Source organism: Aricia agestis, chromosome 18, assembly GCF_905147365.1.
Source record: "Aricia agestis chromosome 18, ilAriAges1.1, whole genome shotgun sequence".
NCBI classification, from domain to species: domain Eukaryota; kingdom Metazoa; phylum Arthropoda; class Insecta; order Lepidoptera; family Lycaenidae; genus Aricia; species Aricia agestis.
In genome coordinates this window covers 680,791-705,425 of record NC_056423.1, presented here as the reverse complement: position 1 = coordinate 705,425, position 24,635 = coordinate 680,791, and the positions used below count along the sequence as shown (strand labels likewise).

The 24,635-nt window shown below is 37.8% G+C and overlaps 1 protein-coding gene and 1 non-coding gene across 2 annotated transcripts in view; both read left to right on the top strand.

The window, feature by feature from the left end:
- Window positions 1–24,635, top strand: part of LOC121735805 (tRNA (adenine(58)-N(1))-methyltransferase catalytic subunit TRMT61A) — a 98,525-nt gene that overhangs the window by 69,640 nt on the left and 4,250 nt on the right. The window lies entirely within an intron of this gene.
- Window positions 9,097–9,235, top strand: LOC121736294. Its single transcript, XR_006036990.1, has one exon. It is a non-coding gene; the product is annotated as a U4 spliceosomal RNA (small nuclear RNA).

Sequence of the window (24,635 nt, the reverse complement as noted above, 5' to 3'; positions counted from 1 at the left end):
TACCTACATCGAAAGAGAAATCACATTGAAATTACCGAGATTCAGGGGGTGGTATGCCCCCTAGAGTGTTACTAAACGAGAGTCTAAAAGCGTAAAATTAAAGTGAAATGTAACACTTTCTATATTCTCTCCCAAAACTAGTAACCAAAAGACCTACAAAAATGAAGTGTGTTGTTTTGCTAACGTAAAACAGTTTTACTTTTTAACCGATTTCCAAATCAAGGAGGAGGTTATTGTATTTTTTATTATATTATTTTATGACGTACATTATTTAATAACTTTAAAATGAAAAAAAAGGAATAATAATATACCTATTTTACTTTAATTTTTGTTGTGAAAAATATTAGATTTTTACAATAATTCCAAATAGATTTTAAAGATTATTCACCTCGCCTTGAAATTGAATACTTGAACGCTTTCAAAACAACTTTTTAAGATAAGAGCGCGCTCATAAGAATATAATATGCTGCCATGTCTATTTTATTTGTAAATTTACATCCCGTTTTACCGAGTACTTCAAACAGCTCTATTGGGCCTACGCGATTTGATATCAACATCATTACTGTCTCAACTCTATTGTTGTTACAACGTCTCAATACAGAAAGGTGCTATGTTTACATAATAGGGAATAATACTCAAGGAGCAGAGGGCGCTACTAGCATATACAGTAAATAATCCGACATGTTGCACACGTCATATCAAAACGTCGAACAAAACTTTTTGTTTACTGCCTATACTAACGTGGGAGAGCCATGATTCGGCACAATTGGGCCAAAAATGGCTCGACCGGAGAAATACCACGGGCTCACAGAAAACCGGCGTGAAGCAGCGCTTGCGCTGTGTTTCGCCGAGTGAGTGAGTTTACCGGAGGCCCAATCCCCTACCCTTTTCCCTTCCCTACCCTCTCCTATTCCCTTCTCTACCCTCCCCTATTACCTATTCCGTCTTAAAGGGCCGGCAACGCACCTGCAGCTCTTCTGATACTGACAGTGTCCATGGGCGACGGAAGTTACTTTCCATCAGGTGACCCAATTGCTCGTTTGCCGCCTTATTTCATTAAAAAAAACTGGTGCTGCTTTGCCTGTCAACTCTGTGCAAAGCACATAATATAACACTTCCTAAAGTATCACTTTTTGTTACACCAAAACCTCTATACATATAATACTCTAACATCTGCAGGCCAAGCATGGTCACCATAAAAACGGTTTCTTTCTACGGAAGAATAGACAATGTGACAGATTGACAAGGTTAATCCTATATTATTACTCTTTTGTTTTTTTAATTTATGTTGAATTTTAAACTATAATACTTAATTAACTTTTCCAAATTCCGTTCCTGTTATTCCTTGCGCTAGTTCCTTACCTTTTACTCGTCTGTGGCACAACATACGCAAAATTGTGTCAAGTTGCCAAGAAAAAAAAAGGTTAATCCGCCATTTTGAAAACCGGCGTGAAACAGCGCTTGCGCTGTGTTTCGCCGAGTGAGTGAGTTTACCGGAGGCCCAATCCCCTACCCTATTCCCTTTCCTACCCTCCCCTATTCCCTTCCCTTCCCTACCCTCCCCTATTACCCTATTCCCTCTTAAAAGGCCGGCAACGCACATGCAGCTCTTCTGATGCTGCGAGTGTCCATGGGCGACGGAAGTTGCTTTCCATCAGGTGACCCGTTTGCTCGTTTGCCCCCTTATTTCATAAAAAAAAAATGTTTGTCGCTAAAATCTGGTAGAGTTCGCGCACGATAACTCTGCGCGTGACACCGTAGGGATTCATTAAAAAAATGGGTAATCCCAATGATAGTTTATTGGTAGTTTTTTTTTTAATGAAATAAGGGGGCAAACGAGCAAACTGGTCACCTGATGGAAAGCAACTTCCTTTGCCCATGGACACCCGCAGCATCAGAAGAGCTGCGGGTGCGTTGCCGGCCTTTTAAGAGGGAATAGGGTAATAGGTGTGGGTAGGGATGGGAAGGGAAGAGAATAGGGGAGGGTAGGGAAGGGAATAGGGAGGGATAATGGATTGGGCCTCCGGTAAACTCACTCACCCGGCGGAACACAGCGCAAGCGCTGTTTCACGCCGGTTTTCTGTGAGAACATGGTATTTCTCCGGTCGAGCCGGCCCACTCGTGCCGAAGCATGGCTCTCCCACGTATAATACTATACAGGGTGTAACAAAAATAAGTGATAATACTTTACGGTGTGTACGTGTTCCTTATAGAGAGTTCACTGTGAAAGTAGCAGCGCTGAAAGACCAAAATTTTTTTTCACTTTTGTATGGGGAAACTCGTGACGCTCGGGCCCTTGCCCATACAAAAGCGAAAAAAATTTTCCGTCTTTCAGAGCTGCTACTTTTACAGTGAGCTCTCTACAAGGAACACGTACACACCCTAAAGTATTATCACTTATTTTTGTTACACACTGTATAAAGTTTTACTTTAATATCTTTATTTACTCATTTAAAGTATGTATAGGAATAGGCGTATTGATTAATAAGTAAATATGGCGGCCCGACGAAAAGTTATCGTTCAGCCGCGCGCAAAGGTATCGCGCGCGCACTCTATAGACTATACCCATTCTTTTCCGTTTGTAATGTTGTTACGCTAAGCCTGCAGCGTTCTGGCGTAGACTCCAGCAGACACGTCATATCGTGGCCCACATCGCGGACTGGTAGCTGAGTGCTGACCCCGTCGTGACCCGGCGACCCCGCTCCACTAACCATTGTCTATGGTCCAACAGCCGACTGGACACATGACATCGCCTTACTAACCGATATGAAATCTTTGGTAATAGTTTTTTGCGTTACAAATGTTATGTAAGTTGATGTTGTTAGCAAAACAAATAGTGTGTTTTTTGACAAAAAAAATACGTGTGGCATTCGGCGACTGCCACGGTAAAGCATTTTTATCAACTAATGCAATTAAAATTCGCATACGCCTAATCGTACGCACACGAACATCGTGCCGAAGTGTGGGCAACGCTGTACCGGTCGGAGTGAGGTGTGTTAGGTTCTTTTCGATACGGAATTTCTTGATTCGGCTCAATGCCCGCAATAAAAAGTATGCAATAGCTTAAAAGGGGGGTTCTGTAGGGGGGAATAAGGGTTGATTCAGACCGCAACGCGACGCGTATATGCATTTCTAAATTTGTATGGATTTGACAGATTTTAATTGCGTCAGACGTCTTGCGAATCTGTCATATCCATACAAATTTAGAAATGCATCTACGCGTCAGGTTGCGGTCTGAATCGACCCTAAGTTTGACATGTCTATGTGCTGGTCCGTAGAATTGTTTCATCCAAACGTGTAGGCCGATTTTGATGTAGTTTTGTGTAAGCTAACATGATCGAGTGATTCGATCATCATTATCATCATGTTTTCGCTAGAAAACATGATGATAATAATGAGCTTGCTGTTGGACGGGTTTGAAAAATGTTCTTTTCAGTTTCGCTGAGTATACAAGGTGTAACAAAAGTAAGATATAATACTTTAGGGTGTGTATGTGTTTCTTGTAGACAGTTCACTGTGAGTAGCAGCGCTCAAAGAGTTACTATTTTTAGGGTTCCGTACCCAAAGGGTAAAAACAAGACCCTATTACTAAGACTTCATTGTCTGTCCGTCTGTCTGTCACCAGGCTGTATCTCAAGAACCGCTCTAATTTTCACAGATTATGTATATCTGTTGCCGCTATAACAACAAATACTAAAAACAAAATAAAATTAATATTTAACAAAATAAAATAACCCCATACAGCAAACGTGATTTTTTTGGCCTTTCTTGCTCGTTATGTTGGTGTATGGGAGTTTGTTGTTTCATAGAATGCGGACTTGATTATATTGGAAGAATTATCAGTGTTATCAAACTAACCAAAATTAGATTTATAATCCACGAAGCTAATGGGTTCCCTATCGCTACCCGCTTAAGCCTGTGACAGATTGACAAAACAATTCTCAATATTAATAATTGTTATCATATCTGTCAGCCCGCGCTGGCGTATTCAATGAAAACGCTGTACTTTAATTAAGCTTGCCCAACTCTATTAAGCTGTTGGTAATTTATTTTGTCTAGCAAATTGTAATTTAATATATCTGTTAAAATACATAATAGATATTAGTGTCTAGAATAGAAAATTTTTTGGGCATGAATGTAGTGTTAAAGAAGAGGTTAGGATAGGACATAGTCTAGGAAACTTAGCCAATACATTTTCTCTATCGCTTCTTAAAGAAACGCCGATCAAAATGTATGGAATGACATGAGGTGAACACCGACTTCATAATATTATCACCATAGATAGAGCTGTCTAATCTTATGCTAAGTACTCTCATGCGGTTTTGCTCGATAGTTTTACTCCAAAACGAGTAATAATTACTGTGTGGACCGCAAAACTCACAGCTCCGGCTTAATGAAATTAAATATATGGATTTAGAATAAAATTATCAAGCAATGTTGAATATGTGGACGAAATCCCGAGCCGCGGGTTATTGCTCGATCGAGCAAAACCGGATGTGAGTACTTAGTATTATTAATTATCGAACGCTTATGTCAATACATTTGATCGCCGATTCTATAAAGAAGGGATTCTATAAGAGAAGAGAGGGAGCACGTTTTCTTTAGAAAACGTGTTGGCTAGGGGCCCAAGGCTCATTTCTTCTGGCTCTATCAGCTCTGAACAGCATCTAACATATACTTACAGTTTTGATCCACTCCTTTTCTGTCAAAGGATAACTACATTATTATTATGATTAGCAATTTTTATCTCCAAGATTAAAATTACGCAATATCGATTGGTATGAAACAAATGGTAATTATTGCTTACACAACATGGCGGCCTGTGACCTCGGCTGATCGCTATCACACTTATCGCAAACTGTGACATGTTCTGCGGGGCTAAAATGGTCGCTTTGTGGAATCATGATATGAATCATAATATGATTCATTTTTCTAAAATCGCAAAATGCAACTCTGCTTGCAATTCATTTCTGTATTTTTGTACTGATTTGACATTTGTCAGTTTGACAGTTTTGACAATTCATTTGCGGAATTGATAGAGAGGAATTGCTAAATGTGACCATTTTAGCCCCGCTGTGTTTGCACACTTCTTGTGTCAAATATAATGCTATATGGCCTGCTTGTGTCTCTCGGTTCTCCTTTAAAATACGAGGAAAGAGGTGACTCATATTAATACATACTAAAACCACAGTGCAATAAATAAATAGATATATTACACTGTGCTAATACTGTCATTTCATTTCTTAAATTAACTAATTGGTGACCCCTCACACCAATTAGTTTCGCTCGGGGTCAATTTTAAGAAATGAAATGACATTCGCGGTCCACACATTAAAAAAAATTATTAAATAAAGGCTAAATCTACGACTAATAAAAACTAAGGAAAAGTAACTCCGTCAAAAAACATGCTCCACAATACTTGTCAAAAAAGTGTACCTTAGGTACACATTTCAATACATTTGCAATATTTAGGTGACCTTGAGCGGTACTAGGCTGACGTTACATGACAGTTCGAAAGGAACCAAATTTAAAACGGTAATAGTATGGGAGTTACGATTCCTTAGTTTTTACTTTTTATTATTCGTAGGGCTAAATAAAAAAATAACAAAGGTAAAATTTTTTAATTTTATTTATGAAATAAGGGGGCAAACGAGCAAACGGGTCACCTGATGGAAAACAACTTCCGTCGCCCATGGACACTCGCAGCATCAGGAGAGCTGCAGGTGCGTTGCCGGCCTTTTAAGAGGGAATAGGGTAATAGGGGAGTAGGGATGGAAAGAGAACGGAATAAGGGAGGGTAGGGAAGGGTATAGGGTAGGGGATTGGGCCTCCGGTAAACTCACTCACTCGGCGAAACACAGCGCAAGCGCTGTTTCACGCCGGTTTTCTGTGAGGACGTGGTATTTCTCCGGTCGAGCCGACCCATTCGTGCCGAAGCATGGCTCTCCCACGTCATTTACATATCATTGAGAAAAGTGACTGTTGGTTGAGAGTGAAATTGGTGCAAACTATAATTGACAATTAATGCTGGAGGTGTTCATCAGTAATTTGAGACCGTCATTTATTTTTGTAGAAGTTCATCTTCGAAAATGTTTGGTCCGCACACAATGGGTCGGCGGCCCGGATGCGGACTGCGGTGTGCCACTTGGTGACCCCAGCCCCGTTAGACAAAGTATCTTTCGTTAAAAACGATGACGAAATTCGTTATCAAAATGTATGTGGTTTGACATAAGTCATCGCTAAATGACATTTCGCTTGCGAAGACTAATGTCAAATCCCATACATTTTGATAACGAATTTCGTCATAGTTTTTAATGAAAGGGACTTTGGCTACTGCCTCAGCTCAATTATAATTGGACTTAAAGTATCTCCATACCAAATTTCAGCAAAACTAGGCTCAGTGGTTTACGCGTGTAGGGGTAACAGACAGACAGACACACGCATTTATAATATCAGTATGGATTTTCCTGCTCCTCGATATTCCGTATTTCCACTGTCCCACTATGATTGTATAATTTCTTTTTTCTTAACAAGCGTATCGTGGCTACTGGCTATCTTTTGTTATCATCATTTTTTAATCCCCGTCGTGCTGCCACGGGTTAGCCGACAATGGTCGTTCGTGGTCTTCGGATGTTTTGTGGTCTTCATGTTTTGTGGTCCTGGTGTTTTTTGTGGATGATGACATCGTGACCGCCGGTCAGGCCGGGTCACGATCTGACCCGATATCTTTCATTGATGGTAGTGATGGTACTAATGGTAGTGATGGTGGGGTGTACGGTTATATTGTAATACGGTTTTTGCATGTGTTGACGTTAAGTGTCTTTTTTTATGAAATAAGGGGGCAAACGAGCAAACGGGTCACCTAAAGGAAAGCAACTACCCGCTAGAGCCCATGGACACTCGCAGCATTAGAAGAGTTGCAGGTGCGTTGCCGCCCTTTTAAGAGAGAAGAGGGTAATAGGGGAGGGTAGGGAAGGGAAGGGAATAGGGGAAGGTAGGTAAGGGAATAGGGTAGGGGATTGGGCCTCCGGTAAACTCACTCACTCGGCGAAACACAGTGCAAGTGCTGTTTCACGTCGGTTTTCTGAGAGAACTTGGTATTTCTTCGGTCGAGCCGACCCATTCGTGCCGAAGCATGGCTCTCCCACGTGTAAAACATACCATGCCGAAGTTCCGCGGCGGAAGTTCGGCATTATTCCGCCTTGAATGTATTTTAAATTACCTTCTTACTGAAGACACACCATGACGAAATTCCGTCGCGTTTTGTATGCGTTTGACATGGCTGACGTAATCATGCCGAACTTCCGCCGCGGAACTTCGGTATGGTGTGTTTAGACACTTAGTTTGTCGTTTAATAGTTGATTGTTTACGCGTTGCCCGATTTGTTGGTAAAGATATTATAGGTATTAGGCAGGGGGAGAAATATTAACATGACAAGAAAATATTGTTATTTGCAAAAAATATTATCCATATGATCCAAACCACGAGACGACTCATAAAGTTACATTTATATATCACTTTTGTTGTTGTTAAGTACATTAAGCAACGGAAATTCTTAACTCAAAAAATAGTTACTGTAATAAGTTAAGTTAATACCAAAAGATTGACTGTGATGTTGACTACACCAACGAGTTGAGACTACAAATTTTACCCTCAGTTACACTGACACCCCATGACGGATGACATCTAAGAATGGAAACGCGCGACCTCGGATACGCGTAATTGTCACGACCCCCGACCTGGGAACGCACTACGTGACACCGCCGTGACGTCGCCGCTAATGGAAACGCGGACTGTGACCAATCAATTGGAATCCTTTCAGTTTTCTTTTCGCGTGACAATTTCAACGCAGTTTTCCTTAAGAGTTTTGGCGCGTTGAGAATTCTCTCCCTAAACATATTGTCCGAAGGGTTTAAACAGCAACCTGTTAAAATGTTTGTATTTACTATTGTTACATAATGAACTACAATATTAAGCATACATGATATATGTTATATATGTATTTAGCAGGGGTCACCATATGGCGGACAGCGGTCCGCATCCGAACCGCCAAACCCATTGTGTGGGGACCAAGCATGTTCGAAGATGATCTTCGTTCATCTTAGGACGTCAACATCTCCAAGATTTAATGTTTGATTGAAGGATTTAATGTCTTTAGTTGGCACCAATAGTTCACTCCAAACTTCAGAGAGATAATTATTAATTAGCTACAAAAAATTGACTTTTCTCATTGATATCTAAAAATACCTTTGCAATTTCCGTTATTACCTTTGTTTAATTTTTTCTTATAATGTGTGGACCGCGAAGGTCATTTCATGTCTTAAAACGGCGAGCGAAATCAATTGGTGACCCCTGATATAAAAAAAGAGGTAAAATAGTGTTATATTTAGTAACTCGACAAAATTGTTTCCTACGTTTCTCTTGGTTTGCGCTTCTTACGTTTCTGTCACTCACTAGGCACATAATATTATTCTATTAGCTTATTTAAATTCTTAATTCGGTATGTTTTAAATGATAATAAAAAGATTTTATTTTATTTACGTTGTGGAACTCTACATTTTAATTTGCCATCTTAATATTGTAACCTTGAATATAGAAGGGTTCTCACCCTAAAGACCTTGATATTCTAAATTAGGTCATTCAGAATCTGGCTTTTGCTGTTAATTTTTATAAGTTTTTAAATGAAGCTGGAATTTCTGTCTGCATCACTTTTTTCACATCCTAATTTAATACTTTGTTCAATTATTTTTAGTTGTTTATTTTTATAAGACGAACGATTAAGAAAATAAATAATGAATTGTCTTTACCTATCTAAAACCGCAATTTATATATTTAGCTCTACAACAAGTCTACAACAATAATAATATTCTAATATACATTTGTGCTCCACATATTTTAATACACTATTATTAGTTCACAGTATCATAGACCTATGTAATGATGTGTCATAATATTATTTTGGCGCTCTACAATGTAGAGTGGGCGCCAAAATTAGTTCCACGCGCCGCCAACAGATGTCGCTGTCAGTCGACTACATCGCGCTATCGCTTGCACGTTAGTGAATCATGACTAGAGCTCCATACACCGGACCAAGTTAACTTTGCGCAGAGGCAATATCGTAACCAATGAGGTTAATCCGAGGTGCGATTATTGCTAGTTGAAAACTTTACCAATACCCCGCCGTGTGGACGTGAAATACCGTCCGCTATGGCAATTTTTGGACGGCCGTAAAGGCCTCAATAAAACTCTGAAGAAATTAAGAATGTACTTAAATATAACAAATTAATTAATAATTTACATTTTGTATTTTCTTAAATTAATGTTCTTCTTAGGGTTCCGTACCCAAAGGGTAAAAACTAAAAACGGGACCCTATTACTAAGACTTCGTTGTCTGTCTCCAGGCTGTATCTCAAGAACCGCTATAGATAGACTTCTGAAATTTTGACAAATTGTGTATTTCTGTTGCCGCTATAACAACAAATACGAAAAATAAAATAAAGTTAATATTTAAGGGGGGCTTCCATACAAGAAACGTGATTTTTTTGGCCTTTTTTGCTCGTAATCAATAAAGGTAACAGCTAGGCACTTGAAATTTTAACAAAATCCCTAATTATATTTTAAGTACTTTAATTATTAAAAATAAAGTAAATATTTAAGGGGGGCCCATACAAGTCCGACTGGCATTTGGCCGATTATTTTATGTTAATCTCAAACAATCAAAAATGTGTTAAATTCCAAATAATATTTAAGCATTTTTCTCGCCTTCAATTTATTAATCACTCAAAAAGTTTGCCGTCCAAATATCAACGTTCTTTGAAATTTTATGAAAATACAATTTAAATGCAAAATACACGCAGCATTACCTCCTCAAAATCGGAGTGTAATAGTAGATTAGAATGGCTAGATAGAGATTTATAGATAACTAGATGTCCCGCGCGGCTTCGCCCGCGTAAATTAGAAATTTTACAGAATCCGTAGGTACATTTTCCCATAAAAAATATTTCCCCCGTTTTTCCCACATTTTCCTGAGTTTCTTCTGTCGTATTAGTCTTAGAGTAATAATATAATATAACCTTCTCGATAAATGATGAGTCTTACTCGATAAATGATCTATCTAACACTGAGATAAGTTTATAAATCGGACCTGTAGTTTCTGAGATTGACGCGTTCAAGCAAACATACTCTTCAGGTTTATAATATTAGGTAGATATAGATTTTTTTTAATTATCGCTTGACAAACTCGAGTCTCGATCTAAAAGACTATGAAATGGTATAATATGGTAGTGATGATGATGATGATGATGATGATGAATGTAATTTGCATAGTAGCATATGCTTTCTGTTCTTAAAACAACGCCGAAACTCCCAAACTTGTATCTATAAAGAATCAGGAATTCTCTCAGCACCTTCCGAACCACGGTATACCAGGTATATCTCGGTGCAAAATCTTACTTGTTGGTAGCATATGCTTAGAATACTTCTCACGAAACCGAAGTCACCATATGTTTCCCTATAAGTTTTGAGGAGTTCCCTCGATTACTTATGGATCCTTCATCAGATCACCACTTTTCTGAATATAATACCAAATTGGGATGATACCCTATATACCAAAAGAAAAATTTTGAAAATCGGTTAACAAACGGCGGAGTAATCGTTGAATATAAGAAAACGAACATAACACCTCCCCCATTTTGAAAGTCGGTTAAAATTGTAGCCTATGTGTTATTTATTTAATATTTTAATCAGCACATGAATTGAATAACAAAATTTTTTTCAAATTAATCGTAGCACCATCTGTCAGGACAAACTAAAATTGAAATAGAATAATATTGAATGCGATGATAGCGCCGTCCGCCGGATCTAATGTAAAACATTCCAAAATCAACAACTCCTTATAAATAAGAAATTAATTGAAAAAACATTTTCCAGTAGACCAAACTGTAAATCTAAACCATTCTCGAATCTCCACGAACACACACAAAAAATTTCATCAAAATTGGTCCAGACGTTTAGGAGGAGTTCAGTCACATACACACGCACACAAGAAATATATATATTAAGATAAGTTACATGTAACTATTATTAGTTATTAATTCTCAATCAATACAGTTATGACATTAACATGTGAAAGTGTCAGCTCGTACACAACTAATCTACTTATGGTATTAACATATTGAGTGACCACGGGGGGTCTTATGTTCATACAACTCTACCTGTTTCTAACATACTTTTTTTTTTATTAAATAAGGGGGCAAACGAGCAAACGGGTCACATGATGGTAAGCAACTACCGTCGCCCATGGACACTCGCAACATCAGAAGAGCTGCAGGTGCGTTGCCGGCCTTTTAAGAGGGTATACGCTCTTTTCTTGAAGGTTTGCAGGTCGTATCGGTCCGGAAATACTGCTGGTGACAGTTCATTCCAGAGAAAACGTATTAAGCTATTAATGTTTTAGATCACTTTTTTGTCAAAAATTTCATGTAATATATTGTATTAGATTTCGTTTATAGTTCCTGATTATAAGTTTATCTTCATGTCCTTTCCTGGGACTGAAACGTCAAATGTTATTTGTAGCTGCATCTTAAGCATCTGTTTTCCGACAGACAGACCAACTTTCGCATTCGCACACACACAGAAACCAAGACCAATGCTACTCATTACTCTGAATTGACTGCAATTAACTTTTGACAGTTGCCTCTGAAAATCACTAACCATACTTATTATACAGGGTGTGAAAAAACTAAGTGATAAGTAAAAAGCTTAGTGATAAGTAAGTGTCAACTGATAAGTAACTAAGTGATAAGATAAGTGATAAATGATAATAGTTTAGGATGTGTTTATGTTCCTTTTGTCGAAGTACAGTGTCAAAGTAGCCAATAGGATATCTTACTGCTAAGCTTTCACGGTGGAGGCGGCACCAGCTCAGACAGTAAACAAAAAAAATTGTAAGATGTTTGACAACGTGTTAATCCTTCGATCGCGGATTCTTGGAAATCTATTTTTTTTTATGAAATCAGGGGGTAAACGAGCAAACGGGTCACCTGATGGAAAGCAACTTCCGTCGCCCATGGACACTCGCAGCATCGGAAGAGCTGCAGGTGCGTTGCCGGCCTTTTAAGAGGGAATAGGGTAATAGGGGAGGATAGGGCAGGGGATTGGGCCTCCGGTAATCTCACTCACTCGGCGAAACACAGCGCAGGCGCTGTTTCACGCCGGTTTTCTGTGAGAACGTGGTATTTCTCCGGTCGAGCCGGCCCATTCGTGCCGAAGCATGGCTCTCCCACGTCATTATTATTCTATTGTTGTCGCGTTCACCGGTATCCTTATGGGGCTTGATAGGATGAAGATTATGATATCATGACTTGTGCAGCATGTCGGATTTTGGTCGGATTATTTACTGTATTTAGTATTAGCTTGTAGCGCCATCTGCGTAATCCCTATTCATCAAGTTGGGGCATTTCTCAATGAAACACAGAAGTCTAGAGTAACTCCTTCAGCGCTCCTACATTTACAGTGAACTCTACATAAGTGACACATACATCCTAAACTCAAAACAATGGCGGACCGCGGTTCGCATCCGGACCGCCGACCTGTTGTGTGCGGACCAAGCATGTTCGAAGATGATCTTTGTTCATCTTAGGACTTGAACATCTCCAGGATTTAATTTCAATATCTATAGCTAGCACCAATATTTCACTCCAAACTTCAGAGCTCAGAGAGATAATTAGCTACAAAAAAAATGGTTACTTTTCTCATTGATACCTTAAAATACCTTTGTAATTTTCGTAATTAACTTACCTTTGTTTAATAAATTTTTTTATATAAAATGTGTGGACCGCGAAGGTCGCTTCATGTCTTAAAACGGACCCCCAGCGAAACTAATTGGTGACCCCAGCTCTAAAATGTACCACTTTTGAAGCAAATAAAGAAATATGAATATAAATAAAGTATTATTACTTTTTTTTTTTTTATGAGATGAGGGGGCAACGAGCAAACGGATCACCTGATGGAAAGCAACTTCCGTCGCCCATGGACACTCGCAGCATCAGAAGAGCTGCAGGTGCGTTGCCGGCCTTTTAAGAGGGAATAGGGAAGGGTAGGGATGGGAAGGGAAGGGAATAGGGTAGGGTAGGGAATAGGGGATTGGGCCTCCGGTAAACTCACTCAACAGCGCTTGCGCTGTTTCACGCCGGTTTTTTGTGAGAACGTGGTATTTCTCCGGTCGAGCCGGCCCATTCGTGCCGAAGCATGGCTCTCCCACGTATAAAGTTACACTCTGTATATTTAAGCACTTACGTGCATCAAGTTAATGTGTATATCAGTTCACAATTCGGCGCCTGCAATACGTCAATTACGACATCATTAAAGCGTCGATCGCACATCACGATTTCAACTTAATCCACATTTGTCAATTTGGTGCAAATTAAAAAAGGTTACTTAAGCAACATTTTCATCAACGTATAAGTTTCAAGTAACTTCATGTCCTCAAAAACTTTTGGAATGTTTGTTTAATAGTTATAACTTATACCCATGCCAAGCCGGGGCGGGTTGCTTGTTTATAAGAAACGTTTATGCGGGCTCGTCCGGAGAAACACCACGGGCTCACAGAATACCGGCGTGAAACAGCGCTTGCGCTGTGTTTCGCTAAGTGAGTGAGTTTACCGTAGGCATAATCCCCTACCCTATTCCCTTCCCTACTCTCCCCTACCCTATTACCCTTTAAAAGGCCGGCAACGCACCTGCAGCTTTTCTGATGTTGCGAGTGTCCATGGGCGACGGAAATTGCTTTACATCAGGTGACCCGTTTGCCCCCTTATTTTATAAAAAAAACCAACATTAGGTTTCGTGGTATAGCTCTCGGGGTTCCGCTAAAACTTTTTTATTTTTATTTTAAACACAACTAGACGTTGCTAGCGACTTCTTTGTTGATCGGAAACCGTAAATTTTTTCAGGAAAATGTTTCCATTATTTACTTCTAGTGAAAAATTTTAATCGGCTCATTTTTACTATCTACTCTGTTTTCTAATTTTACTCAGATATCAGTTCTAAGTTTTTCATGTAAGTAAAATAAAATCTAATTCTGTTTAACAGTAAATATATTATGAAAACATTATTGACATACACTCTTTTTACATCTTCGTCGCATTAAACGACAGTTTCGCCTGAAAAAAAAAGTAAAATATAGCGAATTGAATGAAGCGAACCGCGTGATCAGCTTTGAGTTTCGCGTCGGCTTGACAGTAAATTCGGGAGCCGCCGGCGCGCGGCGTATGATCTGACGTGATGAGCTAAGTGCCGCTATATTGACTTACACAGATATTGTAATGTGTCAGATACGGCTAAAATAACGATGAACAAAGGCTGACTAAATATATATTTCTACACTTAATATAATTCAATTTTAATTATCGAAAAAAATAGTGAACAGACAAAAGGAAATAGTGGATAGGCAACAGACAGACAAACAGACAGTTAGTAATTTCTTCTTCACTCTTAAGGCCCAGTAGTCCCTAAAATTAGCAGGTCGATGTCTGTCAGTACGAATATCGACGTTAAGGACATTAAAATAACATTCATATCAGTGCGCCTTGTACAGTGGCTGTTACGCGCTCGCCGCGTTCCTTGAAAATAGAAAATAGGAGTAAAAACCTTTTGTTTTTAGTATTACACAAATCAAATATATCAAATCGTTTAGGTTAGGTTACGACTTACGACACATATAGGTACTACATTTTTTGTTTTTTCTAGAAAGTGTGTAATTTAGCCATAAAATGATTTAATTATGAAAAACAGCGTTATAACAGTCATCTCTAAGATTTTTTTCTAATTCGAGCAGAATTTTTCAAATTGTGTACTGATATACCTTTGCGTATAGGAAATTTTCTCAATTTTAAAACGGTACTTATTTTATACTTAAATAATGACATTTCCTTTACTAAAAACGTGTTTTAAAAATCCCATTTTACGTAGTTGCAACAACCACAGCGCCTTAAACCGCTAAAGCGATTGTAATAGGTATAAGATTAGTAGATATTTAGAGCTCCTGAAAGGACATTCTAGGATAGGTTTTCTCTCGAGATATTGTAATTTGTAGGTCCCCGAGCGGTAAATGGAGTTTGAGAACTGAAATTCTGATGTAATTAATGTTCTAATTTACTAATAACCGCAAAGCCAATTTTTCAAGCGTAAATAATGATTCTTTAAAAAAAATATTTTGCCTCAATTATTCCTGTTTAGTGTCTACCTTTTTAACTCTTTGGATGTACTTAACCTTTTAAAAATTCAGTAGCCGAAAGTAATATAATATTTCATCGAGTGGTCCAAAAACGGTATCCGAATGGCGATATGCTTCGTTGGTTCCGTGACATTTGCAATCATCATCACCAGTACCGGGCAGTGGTGATAGATTGGTAGTAAAGAGATGCTTTCACCACATAGCCACGAGTTTTGTCTTCGTACCAAAAAAGTATAGTGAGCATAATATAGACAGCTGTGAGATTTAGCAGATTTTTTTATTAATGCTTAACCCATCAATCCCCAAGTGGCAGCCGGCTGCCGCATAAAATTGAAAAGTGTCTGCGATTCCCACTACCGAGGTATTGCTCCTGAGGGGTAAATACCCTCAGTAATAATAAACCCTCGTGAGGGGTACATACAATAGGGATGATGACAAGGTTGACCTTGTCATTTTATTAACAAAATTTGCTAATATTTGAAGATTAGCAAATTTTGTTAATAAAATAAAGAAACCACGGTAAAAAATAAGTGTTCCCAAAATTTCAGCTTGATAGCATTTGTATTTTTTTTGTTATGCGCCTTCAAAGTTGGATATTCAAGTCGATTTTTTTTCAATTACATTTCTTAATATTTGTATACAATTTGATAACTTATGCAATTAAAAGCAACTTTTGTTATGAAACCACATTCATAAACGCAATATTTAATATACCTGTCGAACAAAGTTGTCTCCCGATGCGTACAAACTACGAAAGACTGACGTCATACTTTCGTAGCACTTTGTATGGAGCATTTCGGGCAGGTCTTTTTTATGAGATATTTAAATTGTCATATCTTGGTGAATTTTTAAGCTATCAGAGTAATTCTTTCAACAATCTTTCTATTTTTTAAGTGTTTTTCAATTACCGATAAGAAAAAAAAATAGTCATCATGCATGCAGTAATTAAAATCACGTTAATTTAGTCAACTTGTAAAGTTTACAATTAGATCAAAGTAAAATTGCGCTTTTCCTGTCATACGTAATATGGCCAGCTCACAGATCTGGTCCGCATGCGGGTGTTTTCCCGATTTATCATTTCATACCTTGTATGAAATGATAAATCAGGCGATGATCCGCATGACAGGAACAAGAAATCAAAAATATACGGGTTTTTTAACAAAAAGCATCACAAGCGCCATGACACAGCGATGCGTTATGTCAGATACCATACATTTTTGACATTTTTATCGAAACCAGCGAATGTCATTTGACCAAGCGCTTAGTTTGTTAAACAAAATCACCTTTGCTTTTTTCTTTCGAATTCGTACTTTCAAAGTAATGTTTGGGCCAATAAACAACGTTCCGGCTACCGAACTTTATCAGTCGGTCATTTGCTGGATGTCTTTATTATCGCTAAAACTTGGCTAAAACGTCTGTCGACGCTACACCGTCTGAGCTCGTGTTTGTTTTGCATTTGCAGATGTATTATTAACAATCAAACGTACTGCGTATGTTTTTAACGGACTTAAGAATTTTGGGTATCGGACGCCTCACATTCAACCTTAAGGGTGAAGCCAAACGAGCGTAATTTGTGAGTTGTGAGTCGCAGAATTTCGGCTGGCAGAAATTCTGCTGCATTCAGTTTCATACAAAAGTCCTGTTCGATTCACACGAACGTAATTTTGTGAGTCATGATTTGTATGAAAATATATTTTAAGTTCACTGTTTCGGTCGGTGGGCCATTGTCGGTAGACGGTAGAAAATAAAACCTATAATCTATATTATAGCCTTGTTATTTGAATCATTGTCTGACGCAGTCGCCTGCCGCGGTGATCGGAAAGCCACCTTTATATGCTAGGTCCAAACGTGTAACTCTTTTCTTAACTTCTCTATGGACTCATTCATGACGCTGAGGCGCTTACTCAAACAAATCGTAAAATTTGCTCCATCACCCCTGCTACTTTCACAGTGAACTCTGTATACACAACACATGTAACTCAACCTACAGTATTATCACTTAGATTTGTTACACCATATAATAACCCAATGATCTTGTACCTGGTTGTGCAACCATCAATCAACCTCGTCAATCAAACCAGCAACCCGGCCTGATTCACGCCCGATATACATCGCGTTGACAGCCCATAGGGTTTCTCTTTTTAACCGACTTCCAAAAAGGAGGAGGTTATATTTTTTTGGTTATATTTGAGGTCAGGCTGTGGAGTTTTTTTTTTTTTTAATTTTTTTTTGTATGTTCAACAATTACTCCGCCGTTTGTGAACCGATTTTCGAAATTTTTGTTTTGTTGTATTAGGTTTCACTTCAATTTGGTATCATGTTCACAAAAGTGGTGACCTGATGATGGGATCCATGAGTAATCGAGAGAACTCCTCGAAATTTATATGGAAACATATGGTGATTTTGGTTTTATGAGAAGCATCCTAAGCATATGCTACCAAAACGCAAGATTTCGCAACGAGGTATACTATGGTTCCGAAGATACTAAGAGAACTCCGGATTCCTTATAGATACAAGTTTGGGGGTTTCGGTGCTGTTTTAAGAACTGAAAGCATAAGCTACTATGCAAATTACATTCATCATGTTCATCATCATCATTATCATTATCACGACAGGGTCACCAATGTTACCAAAATTGAACATAACAAATTCAACCTTAACTCCAGAGCGTAAGGCACACATTTGACATTACTTCTGAGAAGTAAGTTGCTTCGATAATAGGCGGCCGAGCCGCAGCGGCCAGGCCGCGGCTGCCATCGAGATAGTCAAATGATATTTTTTATGGTAGGTAGTTGATACCTTAGTATGCAACCATTATAGACCACGCGCACCTGGGGCCGAACGGTGTCTCGAGTCGAACAGTGGGACCGGTTATAGATGTCCCAATTCGTACACCACATGTGGCCGCTTGGGAGTTGAAGCGTTTGAGACCGGTTTCCTGCACGATATAATTTGTTGCTAATAGTTTGTGTATTCTCAAAACTTCACACTCGAAATATTTCGTGTAAAGATCGCTCGAGTCATACAAATGCTATGGACCGGTAGATGTCCGAATTCGTACACAAATTCACCCTCCTATTGGTGGATATGTAGCAAAGTAGTTCATAGTTGTCAAATAAATAAATTACGAACAAATATTCGGCCTTGTGTTTCTTTTACAATATAATTCCCTACTTATAAGTTAATGTGTTTAATAGAAACTTAGTTAAATTACAGTAGCTTGTACAAATGTGAATTCTGTGGAGTGGCTGAATTATGCCCGGTTTCTGAGGAACTTTTAACGGCAGTTTATCTATTCGTTAGCGATATTGGTTCGATAAACTAAGAAAGTGCGTTTCCGAACATCGCAATGTAAGATATACTCCGTTTAAGCGCAGGTTAACTTAACTGGCCAATGTGTGCCGTTTATCGATTTCATAACTTTATATTTTGACGTTTTGCTTCAAGCAAATTACATAAACTTTTAGGTTTTAGCTTATTATAAAATTGTCAGTTAAAATTTTAAAATTAACATGATGAATACGAGCAGCTGATCAGAGTCTGATTTGGAAGTATTGGAGTTTATTTCTAATATTTGAGTACTTACCTAGAAACTTACGGCTGTTTTCAATAACGTATCTACAGTTAAATAATAAAAATTATAAAGTTATAACACTGCTGAAATTTGGTATGGATATACTTAGAGTCCCGGGAAAGGACAAGGATACTTTTTATCTTGTAAAAAGGACGGTTCCCGCGCGATAAACGGATTTTGCCGCAACGGAGTTACGGGCGTCATCGGGGTTGACAGAACCTTACAGGCTTAAAGCTAACGCCGTGTCGCGGCACTACTGGGTTCAAAGAGTTTTTATGAACTTCCCTTTTTTAAAAGACTTTGGCCCACCACACATTCCGACTACAGTACCTTCTGTGTCACCAGGGTTGACGGTAGCGGTATTTAACCACGAAAAACCTATGAAATAATCTCAGGAAGCCCGAGGGACATGCTAAAGCTGTGCGGCTTTATTTTTTTAAATACCTGCTTCTTGCTAGGTTGTATTGTGTTGTTGTACTGAACAGTTCCTGTGCGATATCTGCGCAAGGAATCTAGCAACATGACTTAAGTTTTCTTACGCCAAATATAAGTGATGTTGCTAAAAAGCAACATTTAGCAATAAATCCAATGTACGTTCTGAGGCATTGACAAAATGAATAATAATTGCGAGTGCCAAGAAGATTAGTTGCAGAATTTATAAACACATCTGTAGTACCTACACATCTGTAGTCGACAGTCGTCATAATTTATCAAGTTGGGTAACTCCTCAAACTAGGATCCAGCGAAGTCTTACGTTTAGTATAAATGGTTGATGATTTCGCAACAAAAGATGAGCACTTACAAACGTTTCGTATAAATATATTGCAGACACTTTCTGGGAATAAATATGAGTGTAGGTATCGATATCGTAAAAAAGAAATGTTTATTTTCTATTAATAACGAGTAAAATGTTTTTGGTTTTTATATCTGATGTTATAGGTACGGTTCAGATAGTATGTGATAATATTTAGTAAAGTAAGTTAATTTCAAGAAATAGTAAGATCACTAATTTATAATCATGTTTCAAATGTGTTAAACATAAAATTTGGGTTCTAGTAACAATAGACATTTTGTTGTATAAATGTTTACAAAGCTCTATTTCTTGATTTTCGTAGACTCTACATGATGATTTTATATAGCACCCATTGGGGCACTTACGCTGGAGACATTTTACGAGTAGAAAGAGCCCGTTCTTTCGACAGCACGAGTGGACTTAAGTAATTTAGGTTTGTGAGCTACTAGGTTCATCATTTAGTGCGTAATAAAATTATGATATCATAAACACATTTCGCTGTAGTTGATAGAGTTTTGTACTCGTAAGAACAGGTCGATTTGTATAGCTGAGTTGCTTAATTGAATGCTCGCATAGCAAAATAGCTATCTGCTATACATTACTGTGTACTTTTACAACTTGTTGGAAATAAGAAGTGTTGGAATTTGAAATTGTTGAATCATGCAAATAAATATATATTTTTTTTTTGTTTTTTTTTTTATGAAATAAGAGGGCAAACGTGCAAACGGGTCACCTGATGGAAAGCAACTTCCGTCGCCCATGGACACTCGCAGCATCAGAAGAGCTGCAGGTGCGTTGCCGGCCTTTTAAGAGGGAATAGGATAATAGGGGAGGGTAGGGATGGGAAGGGAAAAGGGGAGGATAGGGAAGAGAATTGGGCCTCCGGTAAACTCACTCACTCGGCGAAACACAGCGCAAGCGCTGTTTCACGCCGGTTTTCTGTGAGAACGTGGTATTTCTCCGGTCGAGCCGGCCCATTCGTGCCGAAGCATGGCTCTCCCACGTATTTTGAATTTGAATTGATCAAATCACGTCACTTTAGTGATTTGGCGCTGCGCTCTAGGTTAACTTAAGAGAGACAAATCAGGTCTGATTTTGAAAAAAGGCTCTGCAATTTAAACTTAAAGTTAATATACCTAGCGGAATAGAGAAACAAAGGCCTGGACAAGAGAGATATCACTATCGGTAACACTGCGTGGTAAAAAGAGACGTGTGATACATGACAGCAGCACTCTTTTTTTGACGTCCAGTCTGCACGTGCTGCACGTTGACAATTAAATCTCATAGAAATCATGTTCAATCATGCTTGTGTAAGTGTATACGTAAGTACACATATTTTTACACACAGATGAAACCAATTTCGGTTTCGTTTGACAGCTCGAGATTGTTGCTCTATTCCGCTAGGTAGGTACATTAACTTTAAGTTTAAATTTACAATTGCACTTTGAAAAGTTTGACTTTGAACTATGTCAATGAAAGCCTGGCTACTTTGCTGAATTATGTCTGCTTTAATAAAAGTACAATTAAGAATTGTTTATTTAAAGCATCGTCTCATTATGTTTCGTATCATTTATGTCTGACTGGGGAATATAATTATTCGAATATACTTGATTATTTTTCCGACCCAAATATCGACCAATAGAATTGCACCATTCGACGTCACGTGGTACAACCTACATGGTATTATACTGATAATTTTTTGAAAATTTTCTCTGGTAGTTGCTATATATAAAAGACAAACACGTCAAACTGACAGGTTGAATTCAATTGTGTCTCATGGTGCAATTATATTGGCCGACATTTGGGACGGAAAAATAATCCCCCGAATACCACACGAGCTTCAAAATTATCTGGCATTTCCCTCAAGGTTCCCTGCAAACAAATAAAGTCGTCAAGTTTTTCAGGAAAAATCACGAGCGCGAAGCGCGAGTGATTTTTTAACCTGAAAAACTTGAATCCTTCATTTGTTTGCAACGAACCTATCGGGAAATATCCGATAATTTTGAAGCTCTTGTGGTATTATAAGTGAATATTATTTTAAAATATTCGAAAATATTTGAATAATAACATTCCCTATGTCTGAATTTAAGAGTCCGAGTGCCATCGCAATTCTCATACAAACGTAATACCAAGATCATTTCCCATACGAGAATATTTACCATATTTGAGTTATTATATTCAACTGAAGATAGTGATTACCTAGGTTCCTGTACAAAGATTCACTGCAAAATATTTACATAAGTACCAAAAAATATGAACGATTATTTAGTATGTAAATATTGTAATCGTTCATATTTTTGGTATGTAAATATTTTGCAGTGAATCTTTGTACAGGAACCGAGGTAATTACTATCTTAAGCTGAATAATAACTCAAATATGGTAAATATTCTCGTATGGGAAATTATCTTGGTAATACGTTTGTATGACCACTGCGATGGCACGCGGACTCTTAAGAGGATACACCAGGGGCGAGAGAAATTGAAAATGGGTATTTGAAAATGTATTGCTGTCTCACCAATCTCAAGTCTCCCACCGCACACGACACAACACGACAAGAGTTCTAATAAAAGAACAGAAAATCTTCGATTCGTTGTCCGCTGATTCCTTCTCCAAAACTTTATCGATTTAAGTACTTTTTTCATTAAGAATTAAAGCAAGGCTTGAGCTGTGTTCCTATGTTTTTTTTTTTGTATATTTTAGCCAGTTTTGTTTTCTGGGTGTTTGAACACAGGAAAATCTTGCCATTTTTTTTTAATAATAAAATTATGAAAAAAAGAAAACATAGGGACATGCTAACAGTGGCCATAGACATTCAGGAAAAAAATCATAACTCTAGCGGCATTATCCAGGGAGGAAACAGGGGACAGCGTTTGTAAGCCTCTTAAACGCTAATGTGGAGAAACGAAATAACGCGCAACAATGCGCGTTATTTCGTTTCACCCGATTCAGCATTAAGATCCAAATCCAGTTCAATACGGCACGGGCTAAGGTAATTACTTTAAGTGTCAATAAATAATAAAGACTGCGCCGCCGAGTGGCCCTCCATCTCTCTTATCTCATTACTTAATGCGCCTCTTTACTGGCCGTTCTTTTTTTAAATTTCTTTTTTTTATTCTTTTTTACGCATCACCGTAAGAGGCTATGTGTTGACACTGATGGTTTTATGTTTTAATCTTTTTTTTATTGTGGTTTTATTAATGTATCACAAGTGTTATAAAACAAAACTAGGCATTTATACCATGTTTTGTTTGCATGGGCGTACCGAGGGGCGGGCAGGGGGGGCAGCTGCCCCCCCCCTGGATCATGTTGACGTCCCTACTAAGTATATTATCTAGTACTTTCTTCTATAAAAATAACGAATTTTTGCCATTTGTTTGCAATACAACTAAAAATTATTAATTTTTTGTTCTTTATAAACAACTAGCTTATAAAAAATCTGATTTGCCCCCCCTGGCCCAGAATCTGCGTAATTTGCCCCCCCCCCCCCCCCCCTCCCCCCAAGAACCTGGGTAATTTGCCCCCCCCTGGCCCAGAACCTGGGTACGCCCATGTTTGTTTGGAAGCTATTGAATTTACCAGTTTTTCTTCTTCTTGTACTTCTAACAAGAATTAAAGTTTCTTGAACTTTTTTCCTAAATTTATTTTACGAGGCCTCTTTTTCCCTTAATTTGGTTAAAATAATATTAGATACGTTTTGTTTTTCTACTTTGTATCTTAACTTCAGACAGAGTGTGTGTAAATAAATATAAGTTTTCCCACTACATTAACCTTCCATAGAATTAATGAGGGATTAAGGTCCTAAAGCAGGACCAATATAAAAATTCACTATAGAGAGCAAAAGTTGAACTCGTAATTGCATTCGCGCAGACTCACGGTGCTTTGCGAATTGCGACGTGGCTAGAGAATTATGTTGTTTGATTACGACGAAATTCTCCACAAATTGGTATAGAATATGGATGTTATAGACACTAGAGAACCTTCTGATTTTCTATTTTGTACCCTTAACGATCACTTTCGTTGTTTTAACTTGTTAAGACTTAGGTACTTGTCTATTATTTGGTTGAGTGTCAAAAAAAGTCATAATTTTGACTTTAAAGTTCGCGGTATGGACAGGCTTTAAAGTAAACGGATGAATCGATTTTGATCTAATTTTGGGTGAAAACAGACATTGTTAGATATGTTTTAGCTGTAATTTATCATTATAATCTATTAGGCTTTCTAAAAATTTATTGAATTCCTTTTGACATCCCTATTTTTAACCGATTTCAAAAAAAGGAGAAGGTTTTATATTCTGTTGTTCAGTAATGGACAGATGTTATCATAATATATTTTCTGTCGTTTACAACGCTTTTCTTTTCTATTAAAATAAATGAAATACGTGAATATTTCACGGAGTTTTTGAGCGTAGCATCGATCGCAGTCAGAGACATTTAACGCTGACTTAACTTTAAATTAATGAAGAGCTTGACATGGAAAAAATGTATGGAGCTTATGTCAAAATCTTCATTAAAGTTAAGTAATCACTAATTCATATATTTATTATGTTAATCATTCATATATCTGAGCAATGTTACGCTATAACTAATATTTTTTCATCTTACATGGAGTCAATTGTCTATTGAATCAACATTTTTATGTTTTCCTAAAAATCTGGCGGCCAATTAAAATATTCAATCTGTCTATTATGGTTATTGGTTAGAGCTTAAGTTATACCTACCTTTATTTAGATAAGTACTGATATCTAAGTTTAAGAAACTTCAAAATCATTTTTGTTACATGATGCCTGTGAACTGTGGTGTTTATGATAAAAGCTATCATTAACTATTTAGCCGACGACCGATGTGCCCATTACATAAGCTACGATTAGTTTATAATTGTAAAAAAATAATTGAAAATATTTTTTCTAATCGTAAAAACTATGATATCGGTACGTGCTGCCTCTAAACATAATACAAGGTCGCTCCTACAGATCTAGCTCAATACTAGACAGAGCCTTTATTTTGTACAAAATCAAAAATAGCTAAATTAGAAG